An 18,157-nucleotide genomic window follows, 5' to 3' on the forward strand; every position below is an offset into this window, starting at 1 on the left:
GACTAGACCGCCATGTCCCATGTGCCAGACTCCAAAGCTGAGACTATAGCCACTATATGTCATTTTGGGGGTTGGCAGAGTGGAAGCTGGGGGCGGAGGCCCATAGGTGACCCATGTTAAATGCTAAATGGGATGCTTCCAGATTGCCCCCTAGAAAGCCCAGAGCTGGGCAAATGTCTTCAGTTTTGTCTCTTGGTATATACTGTGGTTCCATGCAAGATGTTATTTGGGCTAAAGAGAAGTGAGGAGAGGGGGAGAGGTGTCACTATTTTAAAAGTTTGGACATCACAACTCCAGCCTTGCACCGAGGACAAGCCCAACACTCAGGAACAGACGTGACTTGCTGAAAGGCACGGCCTTTGCCGCCGAAGCCAGGGAGCTTTGCTCGCTTCTCCTGCTCCTTGAAGGAACATTTGCTTATTCTCCATTCAGCCCTCTGCACGGCTTGGCACAGAATTTTAGAATCAGATGTGGTGTGGGTCCTGGCTCCTGCTTTTACAGCCACTGCATGCCTGGCGGCTTGGCAGGGAAAACAGCCGAGTCCCCATTTCCTCGCCTGGAAAGTAGGGCCTGTGCGGGGGACGAGAGCAGGCACAGACAGGCTGCGAGTCGGTCCTGAGCGGTGCATCGTGACCATGGGTCCTGAGCCACTGTGATGGGGAGAGGGAAAAGAGCCCTACGCTTAGAATCCAAAGACTCTAGCAGCATCCCAGCTTTGCTACTCACCACCACGTGCCTTGAGCCACCCACTGGACTCCTTTGAGCCTTACTCTTGGAGATAAAAATGTCTCTGTCAGGGACGTTATGAATCTGAAATGAAGTAATGCAGGGAAATGCTGGAGGCATGAGTGGCCTCTGGGTGACAGAATCCCAGCCTCCACCCTTACCCTGTCTGATTCAGTTGGCGAGGGGCAGGGCCCAGGGATCGTGCCATGCCGTGATTCTGTTGCAGGTAGGCAACAAACCACACTGAGAAATCATTCTAAAAAGCACTCAATGTGTGTTTGTTCAACAGAATAGACGAATCCTTGAACATCTGTTGAGCTGCACATGGCTGCTGGAAGACATGGGCCGGAGGAAATAAGCAATTTTCTCCAAATACATTTCCTGTGAAGTCCAAATGATGGGAATTGGGTTGGGGCTTCTAGGACGGGGAGGATGATGCAAGAACTCCCTTCCCCGAGGAGAGGAACATGAGCTCTTCCTGTCGGACGGGGAGACACCTGGTGGGAGGGTCAGTGCCCAGTGGCGTGGGGTCCAACCCAGGGACGGATATCCCAGGGAGACCCCTGGGGACCAGTTCCAAACCCTGTTCTCTTCAGCATCTTCATGCAGACAGGAAAGAAAGAACTGAAAATATGCTCATTAAATCTGCATCTGGCACCCAGTTTGGCAGGGTTGCCAAAATTCTGTAAGACTAGAATTAAATTAGCAAATTGGAAGTAAAGTGATTTTAAGCAGACATGATGGAATTCATTAGAGCCAGGTGGAAGCCAGTGGGGGAAGGGACCCAGGAAAGCCCACATGCCCTGGGGGTGGGAAAGCCCAGCCCTGAACAGAAACAGAAGAGAACCAAGCCGGTGAGCGGACCTGACCCAAATGATAGGATTCACCCCTCAGAATGTGCTGGTGACAAAGACAGCCCCTCACTGCAAGGCGAGGAGAAGCACCTTCTGGGGGACAGGAGATGGGGAGACCAAGAAGAGAGGCCCCAGAGAGTTGCTAGAAAATAAGATGGGGGTCTCCCCAAACTGGGGTCTCCTTGAGGGGGCACTCAGTGTATGGACAGGGTTGGAATCCCTATATGTTTATGAGCTTGTGGTCTAGAGAAAACACAGAGATGCACGGGCTGGGGGTGGTGGGGGGGATGGGGTGGGGCACAGAGTCTAGGCAGGAAGGGAGAAGGACACTTACTAAGCTCAGGTACTGTGTGACACATTTGTAAAGGATCACCTCTCAGACATTAGCTCTTTGGATTTTTTTTCAGGCTTCTTTTTTTTTGTTGTTTTCTTTGTTTAACAATTTTTTTTCAAACACCTAAGTATTTCATGTACAATGTGGACAAGCGTCTCCTTCCCCGCCCCCCCCTCCCAACATTCTACTCCCAACATGAAACCACCACTCACAGTTCCCTGGTATGTTCCCATTCTTGTTTCCATGAGCACAGAAACAGATTTCAATGTGCAGACACGTACAGAATTGTTTAACTTTCCCTGTATATAAATGGGATTGTATTAAACATAGCACACAGAAACCTTTCTCCAGTTAAGAAAATGCTGGAAATGTCTCCCTGGGTTGGGGCTTCTCGATTCACTTCTTTTTAAATGGCCACAAAGTAGTCCATGGAACAAAGGCACCATCACCTTTGTAAGTATGGCCACTGTTGGACGCTGAGGTCATTTGCAGCTTCTTCCTGCTGCAAGCAATGTTGAAAGGCACACCCTTGAACGAACACCTCTTTGTGCATGTGTATTTCCCTGGGGCTGGGGAATTGCTGGATGGAAGTAGGCGTGGGCAAGTATCATTTTCAGTGACAGCAGTTAAGACTCACAAGTTCTCTTTGACCCTCGCCAGCACTGAATCTCATTTGTTTTCACATTGTTGCCATCTGTAAGCATTCTAACTTATAATCTTTCGGGTTTGGGTAGCTAGAGTATTAGTCCTAGGTTTTCGGACCATCACTGTGAACTACCTGTTTACATCTTTTGCACACTTAAAAACATGCCCATTTTTTCAGTTGATGTCATCGTAAGTAGTGATGACAATGAAAAGGTAGTTTTCTGTGGGTTGAGAACAGTTCTAGGTGCCCCACAAGCTCACAGCTTGGAATCAAAACCTTAAGAGGGAGGTGGTAGCATCAGCCCATGTTGACAGTCAAAGACAGAAAGGTTTAAAGACTCCTTATGATGTCTAAGGTCACACGTTTCAGATGGAGGACAAGCCAGTGTCTGAAGGATGAGCTGAACCAACCAAGTCATCCTCAAGTGAGACGTTTGCAAAGCTTCCTCCCTCCCTCCAGCTAAGTCATAGAGAAAGAACCCCTCCCCCCTGAAATTCTCCCTCTTTCTGTTATTTCTCCTTTACTTTATCTGGGGAGGCTTTCAGAGCATGTTGTGCTCGTAATACCAGGTTAGGAAACTGAAGTTCAATCTGACAGAGGTGATCACAAAACAGACCTGGACCCTGCATGTTCGACAGGACGCGGCCAATGCTCGAGGAGGAGTCTGGGGTGCGGGGGGAGAAGCAGGGTTTGGCTGGGGGCAGGATTTACGTGTGGGGCTAGAAGTCAGGGAACAAGGAGGTTGAGGCAGGGGCCCAGCTGCAAAGGATTGACAAGCATTGTCAAGCTTGGGGGCAACATGGGAATGGGTTAAGGCTGGGATGCAGGAGTGCTGTGAGTATCAGCCTTGCTCAAAATCATCATCGAATCAAAGGGTGTTCTCACCGTCCCCGGACACGCCCACCAACGGGCATGTGGACCAGTAACATGCTCTCCTTTTGGTGTGAGAAACACACCTGCGTATATGGAAGTACAGATCGCACACGCAAATAACCATACTTGACAAAGATCAGATTTTGGCCTTTAGTGGGATTTTTAAAATGTGGTTCTTTTTTAGCTCCCCAAACACCAATGTCACAAGTGGGTTTCTGGGTTAGAGACCCACCACTGAGCTGTCACACAGGCTTGGCTACCCTCATCTCAATGACATTACTTCTATCTCCCATGAACGCAGCACGGAGGGGAGGACAAAGGATCATTTGCATGCCATTTGCCACTTTGCTTCTGAGAAAAAAGAAATTAACAAAATCGGAAAAATGTGTGAAACTGACATGCTGAAACTAATATGCAGAACCAAGTTTTAGAGGCACAGTTCAGCATTCGTGTTGTTTTTTTCAGCTTTGACCTCAGATAACTTCAGTGTTTCCCCACATATTTTCATATGGAATTCTAGCCCAGTCACTCCTTTGATACATACACACATTCCTGATGCATATATTCATATGTGTATATCCTATATCTTATGTGTACATCTATTGGAGATGCATAGGAGTTCTCTGATCAGTCAAGCTTGGAAAACTGCACATATACCTACCTCTACACATGCACACACACATTTCCCCACACATGCTTTTTTGGAGATTTCCATTGCACATCTTTCCTATTAAAGACCCGGGTGTCCTGCAGGATACAGCCCTTAAGGTATGTGGCTGTAGCACTTTTATTTCCTCCCTGTAACACCCTTCCTCCTTCCCATCCCTCTGCACCTGTGTTCTCCACACTTTGGAAAGTGCTGGACTTCTTTATTTCACAAGATTAGAGCCTAGTGAAATAAACAGCCCATCTTGGAGGTTCATCCTACTCCTATAAAAATTAAATGCTTTCTAATAGACTCATGATGACGGTTTCCTGTCTATCTGGTCGTCTTTGACTCTCGTATTTTAGGGCAACACCAAATGCCCACAGGCCAAGGCAATGTGTGGAGTGACATGAGTCTCCTAGAAACCCCTAGGAGACCAAGGCAGGCGAAGTTATGTCGCTCTGCAGTTGTGCGGTGAGCCTGGGCCAATCACCTGCTCTGGGCTTAGAGGTTGGCAGCTGGAGGGCCCCCAGAGACTCACCTAAACCAGCTCACTTGTTGTGTGAATGGGGAATCCCAGCGAGAAGGGACCAAATCTGAGAATACCTTGACCCCAGGCTCTTTTCCTTCAATCTAAGAGACAGCCTTCCCTGGCTGTAAATGTTTTCTACCCTAAAAGTAAACCAGATTCGCATTAATAGGCCCTTCCAGCTCCTGGACTCAGTTCTCACTACCTGGCACCCCTCCTTCCCAGCCGTTACTCACTACGATTCCTACAGTCACGTCATACAGCTCTACAGATAAAACTAGGTTTCCATCTGTCTGCTGCAGCATCAAGCGAAAACGCGTCGGTGAACTTTCATCACATGGAAAGGGCATACTTGCTCTAGCCTAAAATATAGGTCATACAATATACTAGAAACTCATTTAGGGGCAGTCTCCGGGGGAGACCGTTCCTCCTCCAACATGATACCATCCTCAGTTTATCCTTTTGCTTCTTTTCACCCACGCAACTCTAGGTAACAGCGTGGGGGTATTAATAACAGCAGGGACTCAATGACTTCATGACCTTTTATGACTTTTCCTCCATAACCTTGAGGAGGCCAGCTAGTCGGAGCATATGTGGATTTAGTCATTTATTTTTAAATCAACTATTCGCTACGGAATAATCTCATATGGACTGAAAAGTTGCAGGGACAGTTCCCATAAACCCTTCACCCCATTTTCTTTATTTTTTATTTTTTTTAAGATTTTTATTTATTTATTTGATAGACAGAGAGAGATCACAAGTAGGCAGAAAGGCAGGCAGAGAGAAAGGGGGAAGCAGGCTCCCCGCTGAGCAGAGAGACCGATGTGGGGCTCGATCCCAGGACCCTGAGATCATGACCTGAGCTGAAGGCAGAGGCTTAAACCACCCAGGCGCCCCGCACCCCATTTTCTTTAATGTTAACACCTTACATAACTCAGGTCCATCATTCAAAGCTCAGAAACTGATGGTGGCATGTCACTATTAACTTAAACTCCAGATGTCATCAGTTTTTCCACTAATGTCCATTTTCTGCTCCAGGATCCAATCCGGGATCCCACCTCGCATTTAGCCATCAGAGCTTCTTAGTCTCTGGGTTGATTTTGTTTTCAAGAAAGAACATCCCCGGGGCGCCTGGGTGGCTCAGTGGGTTTTAACACCTCTGCCTTCGGCTCAGGTCATGATCGCGGGGTCCTGGGATTGAGCCCTGTATCGGGCTCTCTGCTCAGCGGAGAGCCTGCTTCCTCCTCTCTCTCTGCCTGCCTCTCTGCCTGCTTGTGATCTCTCTGTCAAATAAATAAATAAAAATCTTTTTTTTAAAAAAAAAGAAAGAACATCCCCTCCTGCATGCAAGGTGGTGTGCTTGGTGCCAACCTGCCCTATGAGAAGACCCAAGGTGTCTGATGGGCAGTCGAGTACGGCTTTGGGTGTCCACTCCACCCATCCCCTGGAATGCGGTCCTGGGCTTGTCACTCCACATACGGAGTTTCCAGAGGCCACATCTGCAAGATGGAAGTGATTGCTTCTACCTTGTTAGGATGAGACAGTCTATGCAGACAGGCATTTTGAAGGCCTAATCCCAATTCACTTAGAGCCCTATCCAGCTCGCTGTTAGCTATAACAGCAATCAGGAATTAGATACGGTATCCTGTATCTAAAGCAGGATAGCTCAGAGTCTGGGCTGCCTGGCTGAGCTGACCATTTTAGTCTCACATAGGATCTACCTATAGACACCCATGTACACCCATGTACAAACATGGGTGTTTCTCCATGGTGTACATGGGTGTCTATAGGTAGATCCTATGTGAGGCTAAAGTCATTCTTAAATTCATTTGTTCTACATTTCCTGCATGGCTTTGCTCAAGTGTCACCTTATCGAGGATAACTTTCCTGACCATCCTACAGACAGGAGCCCCCTGAGTCCCTCCCTCTGGCTTTCTCTAGCTTCTTCCCCTACTTGATTTTCTCCCACAGCACTCAGCCCATTTGGCGTATTGTCCATTTCTGTGCTCCTTTGTTCACTGTATGCCTCCCTCTGCTGCTTTATAAGCTCCAGGACACCACCACTGCTCTCTGTTTTGGACACTGCTGCACCTCTGAGCCTAGAACAGTGCCTGATGCTTGGTACGTGTTCAACAGATCTTTGATACATGAAGAACTAACTGGATGCTCACTTTCGCTCTGCCATCTCTCGCATCCATCCCGATAACCTGAAAACCAACCCTTCCCATCCAAACATACTGTTTAATTCAAATAAGAGAAAAGCTACTTGGGAAGCAGATGGCTTTGAGGCTTCTGGGCCTTCTTTAAGAAAAAAAAAAAAAAAGGAGTAATGCCTTTCTTTTAATTTAATTGCATGCCATTAATGTCCCTACCTGCCTCCTCTCCCATGAGCAGCTCTGTCAGTTAGAAACCACAGTCTCCTCCTCATCCAGAGTCTGTCTGCTGGCCTCTCGGCACAATCAATTCCAGCAGAGCCCAGGCTGGAAGAAGTGGGTGAAACCCCCTCACCCAGCTGAGCTGCTTCATTATTGTGGTCACTCAGCTCTTGTACATCAAAGGCCTGTAGGCCTCTCAGAGCAGGAAGAAAGCCAGGGGATCCTGCAGACTGGCCTTGGGGAGGACACTGAGGTTCAGAGAGGGGAGGAAACTGGCAAATGACACACAGCGACCTAGCAGCAGGTCCCGGACAGAACCCAGGACTCCCGGCTCTGCACCCTGGTCATGACTCCTCTAGGGCCAGACCTACTCTCCCATGCCCACTCCCCCCAAGGGGCATTTGCTTGTTTCCTTGAGTTCCAATCTGGCTGTCTCCCTACCCATGCCCATTCCTGGGGACCTGACGAGTGTGGGCAGCACTGGTGGGGGGACTCTCCAAAAGTACCCACACAAGGGACAGTAGAGCCCAGAGCCAAAGAGAAAGGAAATGGGGGGTCACATTTGGTGAGAGCCAGATACCTTCTTACCAGCTCACCTAACACTCATAGTGCCCTGCAACAAAGGTGTCATAACCACATTACACACCGAGGAAAAGGAAACAGAGAAGTTTTAAAATGCAGCAAATCACACAGCCAGTATGTGGCCGAGCCAGCAGCAGCGTGGAGTTCCTTCTGGTTCTGAAGCCCTTGTGCTCTGCCCGACCATGCTCGTGGAGACCCCAGCACTGAGCGCTCTAGAGACGGGTCCTAAAAACAACAGAACGTTCCTCTGGAAAAGGAGCCAGAATCATCCCATTCTAGAGATGAGGAAACTGATATCTGGAAAGAAAATGCCACTTGTCTGGGGCCACGTGGCTAGCGAGTGGCTGGATTGGCCAGCAACCGAGCTTCTCGAGGAGGCAGCCTCTCTCCAAGTGCTTAGCCCTGAGCCGAGCCCGTGGAAGGATGCAACCCATGGCTGGTGAAACAACGAATGAATGGCAGAGGAGGGGAGAAGCACAGCTCCTGTATCTCCCATAAGCCATGGCTTTCCCCCCAGCTGCCCTCGGGGAGGGGAGAGCAGGCTGATGTGGGGGAGCTCAAGCCTGTACATCAACACGGACCTCCAAACCTCAGACCCCCTCTCCCGGCCAGTGGATGTGTTGGAGACCTGGAAAGTGACACAGGCCCTGGTTCCCACTTGGCCCTCAGCTCTCCACCAGAGCTGGAGCTACGTGATGAAGAGGAGTGGGAAGATGGCAGGGCTCACTCTTTAGCCCAGTCACTGACGTTAATGACCTGGAGTGCACCTTCTTTTCAAATGTCTGCTGTCTGGAGCCAAGTGGTCCATTTTTATTGAACCCTTTAGGACCCAATTCACAAATACTGTCATTGCTTTTATTATCATGCATGTTTTATACCAACAACCAAAACAACCGTTGGCTGTTCACCTACTACATGCCAGGCACAGACATCTCATAAGATGCCTGACACACATGGTTTCCTACACCCCGTGCGGCCGCCTCGTAGGTCAGTGTTCGTGTTTTTTTATTACAGACAAAAAAGCTGGGGCTTAGGAGAGGTAAAGGGACTTGGCCCAGGAATATGCCATAAAGGAGGAGACACAGACTTGGGCCTGCGGGTCTCCACAGCTCGTGCTCCCACCGTGAAGCTGGTGTGGGCCTGGGACACAGGGGTGAGAGCCATAGCTAAGGACGCATGGAGACTAGAGGCACAGCCTGCCAGCCTTCCGGGGCAGTCAGCTGGCTGGGCTTCTCATCCCCAGGTTGACCTTCTAGCACTAGGGTGCTTCTCCACATGTGCACCCATGCACCCATGCCATCCTGACAGGCTTTGAATCTTTTGTGGTGGGACTTGGAACTCTTCAGTTAAAAACCCTCAGGTGAGGGCACCTGGGTGGCTCAGTAGGTTAAGCTTCTGCCTTCAGCTCAGGTCATGATCTCAGGGTCCTGGGATCGAGCCCTACATCGGTCTCTCTGCTCAGCAGGGAGCCTGCTTCCCCCACTCTCTCTGTCTGCCTCTCTGCCTACTTGTGATCTCTCTCTCTCTCTCTCTCTGTCAAATAAATACATAAAATTGTAAAAAAAAAAAAAAACCCTCAGGTGACAGCAAAGGATGCCCTTGGTTCTCAGCCATCAGGAGGGATTTTCTCACATCCATACCTTCATCCGGAGGGTTCTAAAATGTTTCTTATGAAATCCAAAGAATTTCACAATTTACAAAGAATACCTTGGAAGCTGAGGCCTAACGACCCTAGGATTCTCAAGAGAGCAAAACTAATTCTGACTGCCACAAATGGTGTGTTTTTATTCACCATGATGACAATTCCCAAACAGGGTGGTGTTTATGAAAAGGACTTCGGAGCCCAGAATCCTGAGTTGGGGTCCTAGGTCTACCTTTTACTATCCATGCAACCTTAAGCAAACTCATTCCACAAAATAGTTCCTCAAAGCTTGCTATGCATGCATCAGCTCCAGGACTAGGAAGAGGGAAGATGGAGAAGTGGCCCACAAAAGCCACAGTCTCTCTTAACTCAGCATTCCTCATCTACAAGGTGGGAGCCAACAGGTACCAAATGCCTATGACAGCGTCTCAGGCCCTGGACGTGCTGGCTCTCTCTTCACCACCCCCCCCTCCAAAAATCACCTCAGGAGGCAGGTTCCTCCTGTATCATGCTTTGCAGTTGAGGACACAGGGATCCAAGGACTGCATCAGCAGCTTGCAGGAACCTGCAGTGGCCGCATGGAAAGGACTGAGCTCTCTCCCACTTCAACATTCCCCCCTTCGTGGGCCCTCCCCCCTTGGCAGATGAGCCCACAGAGTGAGCGGGATAATAGGAGAGAGTGCTCTGCAGCCGATCAGGAACTGCACAGATGTATGACATCATGGTTATTAATAATGGAAGTGGCGCAACTAATTCACGATCCCTCCAGATGGACCACCTGAAATGTTGTGAACCTCCTGCAGATAGCATCAGATTTTATCACGGTGGCACTGGAAGGGGGCTTATGAGTCCAGGCTTTGGCTCATTCATAGGGGTGGGGGTAGACAAGAGGGGAGGGCAGCCCTCTGAGACCACAGGGGCTGCCCCACCCCCAAAGCCCAGGTCACACAAAGTTGGGCTTTATCAACTGAACCACGGAGATCAGGCAACAGCCACTGGCCCCTCCAAGGGGACGCAGCAGGGAGTGGCCAGTGTGGCCTCTCCACGGGGCCCTGAGCCCAGCTCCTTGATGTCACAGGGCCTTTGTACCTGCTGTTCTGCTCAGAATACTCCTTCCCCAAAAGTCAGTGTGGTTGTCACTGTTTCAGCATTCAGATTTTGGGATAAATGCCAATGCCTCACAAGAAGACTCCCTGGGCTCCATCTTAAGCTTCGCCTATTCCTTTCTAACAGCCATCCTTCTGTTGTATCACTATTTAGCCTTATTTTAGTCCATTACTAGTCATTCTCTCTCTCCCCACTGGAACGCAGACTCCACGAACAGAGACTTAAATGATTTTCGGTGCTGTCATCCCTAGAAAGATGCCTAGGACGCAGCAGGCACTTAGCAAACATGTTCAGCGAGTCCCCCGGATGTTGGCTTGGGTCGCAGCCCCCCTAGCAGCCCGCCGTCCCTTGCCTATTCACTCACTCACTCACTCATTCAACAAATGTTTACTGAACCCTTTCTCGGTGCCAGGCGTACTGCTAGGAGCTGGGGATTCCAATCAAACAAATGACACAGAGTCCTTACCCTAACAGAGCTGTGATGGTTGATTAAAACAAACAACACAGAAGCCAGAGCTGTCAGTCACATCATGTGTGACCACATGATAGCTGACCCCCCAAAAAGGTGGAGGGATCAGTATGGCAGAAGATACGATAAATGGCACAACTCTGGGAAAATGCAAACATCAGATAGACCTTGCAAGGGCTTCCTAAGGGCTCAGTCCTCAACTGGGCGAGATGGTTCCAGGCACCCCCACCAGCTCTGGGGAGGTGGGGACAAGGGGACATGCCCATTGCTATGGGTGCCTCCTGGCTGAAGCCTGGAGCACAACAGGATGGATACACATGAGTGACCCTGTGTCTAGCAGTGTGTGTGTGTGTGTGTGTGTACGTGTGTGTAGAAGCAGGTGACTGAGAGGTAGGAGGGTATGTGTAGGTGTGGGATCTAAGTGTGAATGAGTACACAGGATGGAGTGTGCAAGTATGTGTGTGCTCAGGGGGAGAGGGATTTGTGCTTAGAAATTGATGTGTGAGTGTGTAGAAGTCAGTGTGTGTGCATGTGTGTGTGTGTGTGTGTGAGGACACTTCTTCCCCTACTCTTCATCAGAGGTCCTAACCCTTATCATGCTAAAGTCCCCAAAACAAATGACACATAGTAGCTACCCAATCATCATTTGATTCATTCACCAACAAATCATTTCAATCTTTGGGCTTGTTAAATATATTCTGCAGAGTGTCCACACAAAGCAACAAAACTGGTTCGAGAAGAGAATGACGAACCTCTGGATATAATTGAATGGGGTGAGAGCACTGGATGAGGAGTCTGGGTTCTGGTCCCTGTTTTACCACTATCTTGGGCTGCTGTTTAGTTGTGTGACCTCAGAGCAGCCAGTGAACAACTCTGAGCTTCTGCCTACTCTTCATTCAAGAAGGTAACAAGAACTTCGCTCCCAGAGTTTGGTTGCAAATCCACACCACCACACCATCACTGCTGGTAGCCTCAGAAGCACTGTTTCCTAGGAGAGCAAGCACGTGGAACTTGAAAAGGTCTATAGGGTCCCCTGGGAAAATGCTGGGCTTGACAACGTTAAACAGGTTCTTTTATTGCAGTACTTCTCAGAACCTTTAATTTGCCAATATGGATTGAAACTGGCCAGCAGGATGATAAAGAGCTGGCAGGATTTGCCAGACTTACTAGAACAGGGAAACCTTTACTCATGGCACGGCTTTTGGATCTAATGTTTCCCAGAACACGCTTTGGGGCCTCTGCTAGCAGGCACACAGGACACTTATCAGTGTCCCCTTTCTTGCAGCTGACTGAACAGAAACAGCACTCCATCTCCCTAAATCACAGAGCAGAGCCATGGCAAATACCAGCCCAGAACCATCCAAACCACAGTAAGCGGCACGTGCACAGGGCTTTCTACTTACACAACGTTTTCACTTGAATGATCTCAATTCTTCCTGACAACATTCATCTGCGGACCCTCAGCCCCATTTTGTAGATGATAAAATGCGGCTGAACGAAATTGAAGACTCTACCCAGAGCCACTGAGTGACAGACTTCTAACTTGACTTTATCAGTTTGCATTGGGTCCTTGACCAAACCATCAATGAATACATGATCTATTCTATAGATAAGCAATTGCAGCCACAGAGCAGAGGCCCCTGCAAGATGCAGTGGCTGACACCACCTGCACCTGCTCAGCAGCGGCCCCCACTCCTGGCCCCCTGCATCGGTTGAGGAGAGGGCAGAGGAGGGTGCTCCAAAAATGCCCATGGAGTAGAAGCTGCTCTGGAAACACCCAGGCGGCTAGAAGGGGAGTAGCTCCCTGCCAGGCACCACACCCTCCGGATTATGCCAGGGACAGCCTCCCCCCCACCACCTCCGAGGCTGTACCCTCTGCGCCAGGTGCCATTCTGCAAGGAGGGCGGGAAGAGCCAGAGCTATGTTTCACTCACTCCCAGTAAGCCGGAGGAGCACCAGGCTGGTCGGCGGTGACAGTCTGAAACTGCCACCGCCTCCAGGGGGAAGGGCGGCCAGGGCTGCCCAAGCGCTTCAGCGGTCCCCACCGGTGTGCTGGGTCCCACCCGGTAGGGAGCACCGGGCCAGAGAGGCGTGCCGGGGTGAGGGTCTGCCCGGGGCCCCGGGGGCTGCGCCTGCCAGCGGCGAGCGGGGCTGTGCCAGGCGCGAGTGTGCGAGAGAGAAGTGTGAACGCGGGAACGCCTGTGTCACCCCAGGGCGGTGACAGAAGTAGCGTCTGGGAAACACAGGCAGCGAGCGCGTGCACCAGGCAACCCCAGGCTACGGAGGAGTCCCAGAGGTCCCCGGGAGTTGGCACCGGCGCGCTCCTGCACACGCGCCCGCGCCCAGCCCGCTCCCACCGGCGCGGCGCCCGCCAGTCCGTCCGCTGCCCGCCGGCGCGGGACTGCTCGCCGCTCCGCCGCGGTGAGGGGCCCCGGGGCTGCCAGGCCGCGGTGGGGCGCGGCGCGCGGAGCGCTCGCTGCTTACCTGCCGGGCGGCTGCGGCTCCGCTGCTCCCGGCTGGGCTGCGCCGGGCTGCACTGGGCTGCGCTGGGCTGCGCGCCCGGCCTCCGCGCGGCTCGACAGCGCCCGCTTACTCGGCTCCGCCCGGCTCGGCTCCGCCCGGCGGTGCCCCGGGCGCTCGCAGGCGGCCCACGCGGCGCGGGGTGGGCGCGGGGCGGGCTGGCGGGCGGGCGCCGGCGGCGGGCGCGGCTCTGGGCCGCCCCGCGGCCGCTTGGAAGCTCCTTATTTGGGCAGTGATGTCAGGGGAAGTCGCAGGGGCCGGACCACCCACTTCTTTCCATTCACTCCCCAGAGTTTCCTGTCGCCCTGCCCGGGAGACCCCGGCACCCGCCCCGGGCGCCTCTCTGGCCCGCTCGGCCTCTGCGCGCCCTGCCCCGCTGCCCGCCGCTCTGGAATCCCTCCCCTTCCCGCCCCGAGGCCCGGGTCCCGCTGGGTCGGGGCGCGGCGGGCGGGCGGCGGCCGCGGAGGGTCTGTGCCTGGGGAATCCCCTGCTCACGGCGGCCGCGGGAGGGTCTGCGTGGCGGCCGCCTCGGTGACAGGCCGTGTCACTCCGGGCGCCGCCCCTCCCTCCGCGCCCGCCCCGGCTCCCGCGCTGTCATTTCCTCCCGGGCCCTCCGGGGAGGGCAGTCAGGGAAGCCCCGGTCGCCGCCGCCCGGGCCCTGCCGCTTGGCGCCCCGCCTCGGCCGCACGGGGCCCCGCGGGTGTCCATCGTCGTCCCCAAGGTGCACGCTCCCCGCCTCGCTCCCCGCCTCGCTCCCCGGGTGCCAGCCCTGCTCCTGGAAGCCCGCGCCTCCTAAAGCGGGAAGGCACCGTGCAGAGCGCTGGGCGGGGCGGGCCTGGCGGGGGGCCTCCCTGGGCTCCAGCCTGGGGTGGGGGTGGGGGGACACCCCGGGGCTTCCCAATGGCCTGACTTTACCAGAAGCTGCCGGACTCAGGACCTGAATCACACTGATCCAGGCTTTGGCCAGTCCGCAGCAAGCTTGGGCCAGTCCCCACTCAGCACCCTCCTGCCCCCCGCCCCCGGCCTGCTTCCCAAGGGAGCAGAATGGCAGAGGGCCTGGAGACCTCACCGGCATAGGATTTTACCGATTCTCGAACCCTGAGGCTCGGACAAGTCAGGTGATTTGCCAGGTTTCGACTCTGAGCCGCCAGCGCGGGCCTGGGGTTTGGCTGACTGTAGCCTAGCTTCTCCTGGCCCGGAACAGCCTTAGGAGGTTAGAGGAACCAGGGCCAAAGTCAGGACTACGGCGGGGCCACCTCAGTGCCCAGGGTGCCAACTGAGGAAGACATCCTTGTAGCTCAAGGGCCCACGAGGTGACTGACCATTATTCTGACCAGGGACGGCTTCCAAGAAGGCCCCAGGTTTCCTCTGGCTCCAAAGCCATGCCCTCAAATTCAAGGCCCTGTCTATCAAAGGGCATGGGTTCCCTCTGACCTGAGGCCACACGGGGCCAGGGGACATAGAGGTCCTGGGGATTTCTGTGCCTTCCCCATACAACAGCTTCTAGCAGAGGTTCCAGTTCCTCCCCCTCCAAGTTCGCTCAGAGCAAGCAATCCCCTTCCAGATCACCAGCTTGAATGGAGGGAGCCCCAACTTCCAAAGAGGCCCCACACTCCTAGGTGTCAGCAGGGGTGGGGGACTTGGGGGCAGGGAGAAAGCCATAGCTCCCAGGCTGCAGGGAGTGAAGGGAGGTGGGATGTCAGCCGGACACGGGGCCTGCACACTCACAGGCACAATTACACACCTGCTGGCCAGTCACCAGGCCTCCTAGCTGTTCTGCTGTTCGTCACCACCCCAGGGTCCCCATCTTCCATCAGTGCCCAGAGCCCCATCTCAGCTGTAATTGGGTCATGCCCACATGTAAGGCCCCGGAGCCCAACCCTCTGTGACTTTTGCCCAGTGCCCCCTGCTCCCCAACCCTGTGCCAGTTTTCACTCCCTGGGGTCTGTGCACTGACTCTTCTTCTGTCTGAAATACAGTCTCCACTCCTCCTGCGGTCCTGCACACCCTGAATCAAGCCTGCCCTGGACACAGGTCTTTCCCCTGATTAGGGCAACAGGAATAGGGTGCCCCCGGGGTCGGGTCCTTGTCCCTCACTCCACTCCTGCCTTGCCCCCACTGCCCTGCTTACCATTTCTGGTGGGAATAGTTCCAGGTGGGAGAAAGTGGATGTCTTAATTCCTATGCCCTGAGGAGGGAATTTTTGTCATTTAAGCAAAGGCTCAGATGACAGCCTTGCTCCTGCGTCAGGATGAGTTCCTCCCCCAGCTCTGAGGAGTGGCCCTGCTCCACTGGTCCCTCCTGGTGGATTCAGTCATCTTCCTAGGCTGCCACAGGGAGCTCAAGGCCTCCTGCCTCTAGAGACGTGTCCCCCCCACCCCCTGCAGTCAGCTGGGAGTCATCTCCCCTCTCTCCAGCTTGGGAGCTATGAGGAACTTCCATTGTAGTTCTTCTCTCCCATCGCGACTGACGAGGTTACAAATGTTCGTTAAGTGAATGAATGATCTTGGGGGCAAACTGAGAGACAAAAATAAAAAGAGGGGCAGAATGATCTGACAAAGAGTGGTGGCTGAGGCTCCAGGGGTCCAGACTGGGGGCTGGGGAAAAGGAGGGGGTTCTTAGCTAGACTGGATCTGCTGGTCACTCAGGAAGCTGGGCCAGTGTGGACATCGCTGGGCTGGCCCCTCTGCTGGAGCGCTTTCCTAGAACTGCTCCTTTGTTCCAACTCTTTGTGGCTTGGGATGTGTCTTCCCGCTCCAGAGTCATCCCAGGCAGCCTGGGATGTCCCCATCCCAGTCCCCCAACCCCACACCATCCTGAGCTGGCCTTAGCTGGATGAGGAGGGAGGGAGGAAGGTGTGCTGGGAGAAGCACTTTCACAGTCTCACTGGACTCCCCCAAACCACCAAAGGCCTTGCTCTTTACCCCACGAGCCCCTCGGGCCGCATGCCTCTGTGGCCACCCTCCAGGCCAGGCAATGCCGGCCTGAAAGTCGTCATCCAGCTTCTCCCACAACCAAAGCTACCTGTGCCCACCTGGAAATCCAGCTGCCACCCCAGTTCTGGTGCAAATTCTCACCAGAGTCTGGAAGGGCTTCAGGACTCCAGCTGCAGGGCTCAGGACACAGGTTGGGGGCAGGCAGCCCTGCTTTAAGGCTAGCCACGGAGCTTGGCTCCTCTCTTTGAGCCACAACACCTGCCTGAGGCCCGCTTCCCAGCCCACAGCTGGCTGGATCTCATGTTAGAAGACAGGGGGTGCCAGGTGCCAATTCCTTCCTATCAGCCCATCCCCAGCAAATAACTGGGCCAGGTCTTAAGAAATTCCCAGAGTCTGGCCCTGGGGGCCTTCCCACATGCCTTCATTCCTCACACATGAATCAGGCCCGTTCCCTGTTATGGGAACATACAACTCACCAACCTGTATTCTGGACGTTCCATCTGAGGATGGAGACTGGCAGGTCATCCCTGTGCCACTTGCTCAAGGCTACACGGCTATTTACCAAGCTGGGGTGGGGGGGGCGTGGGGGGCAGTGCAGGGGTGGGGGGAGCACAGGAGGTAGGAGATAAGCCTCATTCTACGGCTGGGGCTACAATTCAGGGAGGACACAGCCCAGGTGTCCCAGGTTAGATCGCTGATGGCTTGTTTCCATGGAAATGCTAGACACACACACACACACACACACACACACACACACACAGGGCTTGGTTCTGCATCACACTGTAGAGACTTCACAGGCTAGAAGAGATTATAGCAGAGGGCAGGGCTGGCATCTGCTCTGTCATCTAGGAGGCTGTTTCTCTGTGAAATTTTGTTTCCAGCTCCTAACAACCAAATTACAGACACAGTTTGAGAACGCACTGTCATTCCTAAGGAGCAGGGGCCTGCCCCAGTGTTCTGGGGAATGCTTTCCGGGTGGGGTTGAGCAACCTACCCTGGGGGCCCTCCAGGTTATTTATGTTGAGGCCTTGTACTTATTACCAGCCGTCCTCCCATCACCACCTTGGCCGCCGTGCCTGTGATTTTCCGGACTTGGATGCTTTGTGTCATTTTACTATTTGTGCGTGCAGAGTGTGTATACACATGTGTGCATGTGTGGTAGGTGATCTCTCCGCAGATCAGCTCTACACCTAAAACTTCAGTCCTCACTTCTCCCAGAGGGAGCCACCTCTGTGCACAGAGACCTAGGGTCTCTTACAGGTTACGAAGATCGCCTCCTGGGGTCCCAGAATACTCAGCTCCAGCTCTCTCTCCCCAGCCCGAGGGGGCTGTGTTTCCAGCTTCCTGACTCAGTGGGATACTCACTTCACCCCTGACCTGATGCTGTGGGTAACAGAGGGACCTCCGAGCCACACAGACCCGGGTTCAGATCTTGACCCTATGTTTCCTGTGTGACCTCAGGCCTAGTAAGTGATGTCATTGATCTTGACTTCATCTCAAAGGGCGGCGGTAAAGCTACTGCAGAAGAGCCCTTGATGGAGTGTATTCAGTAGGTGCTCAGTAAACAACAGCAATAGTTACATTGTTCCCACCTTGTGACCTAGAATCCTGTTCCTTCCATACTGTTTTCCTTCCCTACCTTCCCAAGACTGAAGCCAGAGTCCCTTCTCCACGCCTACTGTCCGGGGCCAGGTCACTACCATCTCCCAGTTAGGGCAGCCTTCTCCCTGGTGCCCTGGCCACCTCTCCCACCAATCCATTCTTTACACAGGTGGAACTCTCTAGAACAAAGTCAGGTGAGTCCCTGCCCAGCTAAACTACCCTGTGTTCTAATGCCATTTATAAGCATACCTCGCTTTACCTGTCCAAGCCTCCCTCCCTCTGCGCCATCCCTATCCGCCCTTTGCTCCCACCATAT

General features: G+C 53.3%; 1 protein-coding gene across 5 annotated transcripts in view; it reads right to left on the reverse strand.

Annotated features, from left to right (window-relative positions):
• The window catches only part of HIVEP3 (HIVEP zinc finger 3), a 456,280-nt gene that overhangs the window by 108,118 nt on the left and 330,005 nt on the right, over nt 1–18,157 (reverse strand). The window contains exon 1 of one of the 5 annotated variants that reach the window (XM_059135435.1): nt 13,268–13,986. The exons of the other annotated variants lie outside the window; for them this stretch is intronic. The gene's annotated coding sequence lies outside the window, so the exon portion shown is untranslated. Of the gene's footprint in view, nt 1–13,267; nt 13,987–18,157 lie in introns of those variants that run through there. 5 annotated transcript variants of the gene reach the window in all.

The sequence above is a fragment of the Mustela lutreola genome, chromosome 10 (assembly GCF_030435805.1).
Source record: "Mustela lutreola isolate mMusLut2 chromosome 10, mMusLut2.pri, whole genome shotgun sequence".
NCBI lineage: Eukaryota > Metazoa > Chordata > Mammalia > Carnivora > Mustelidae > Mustela > Mustela lutreola.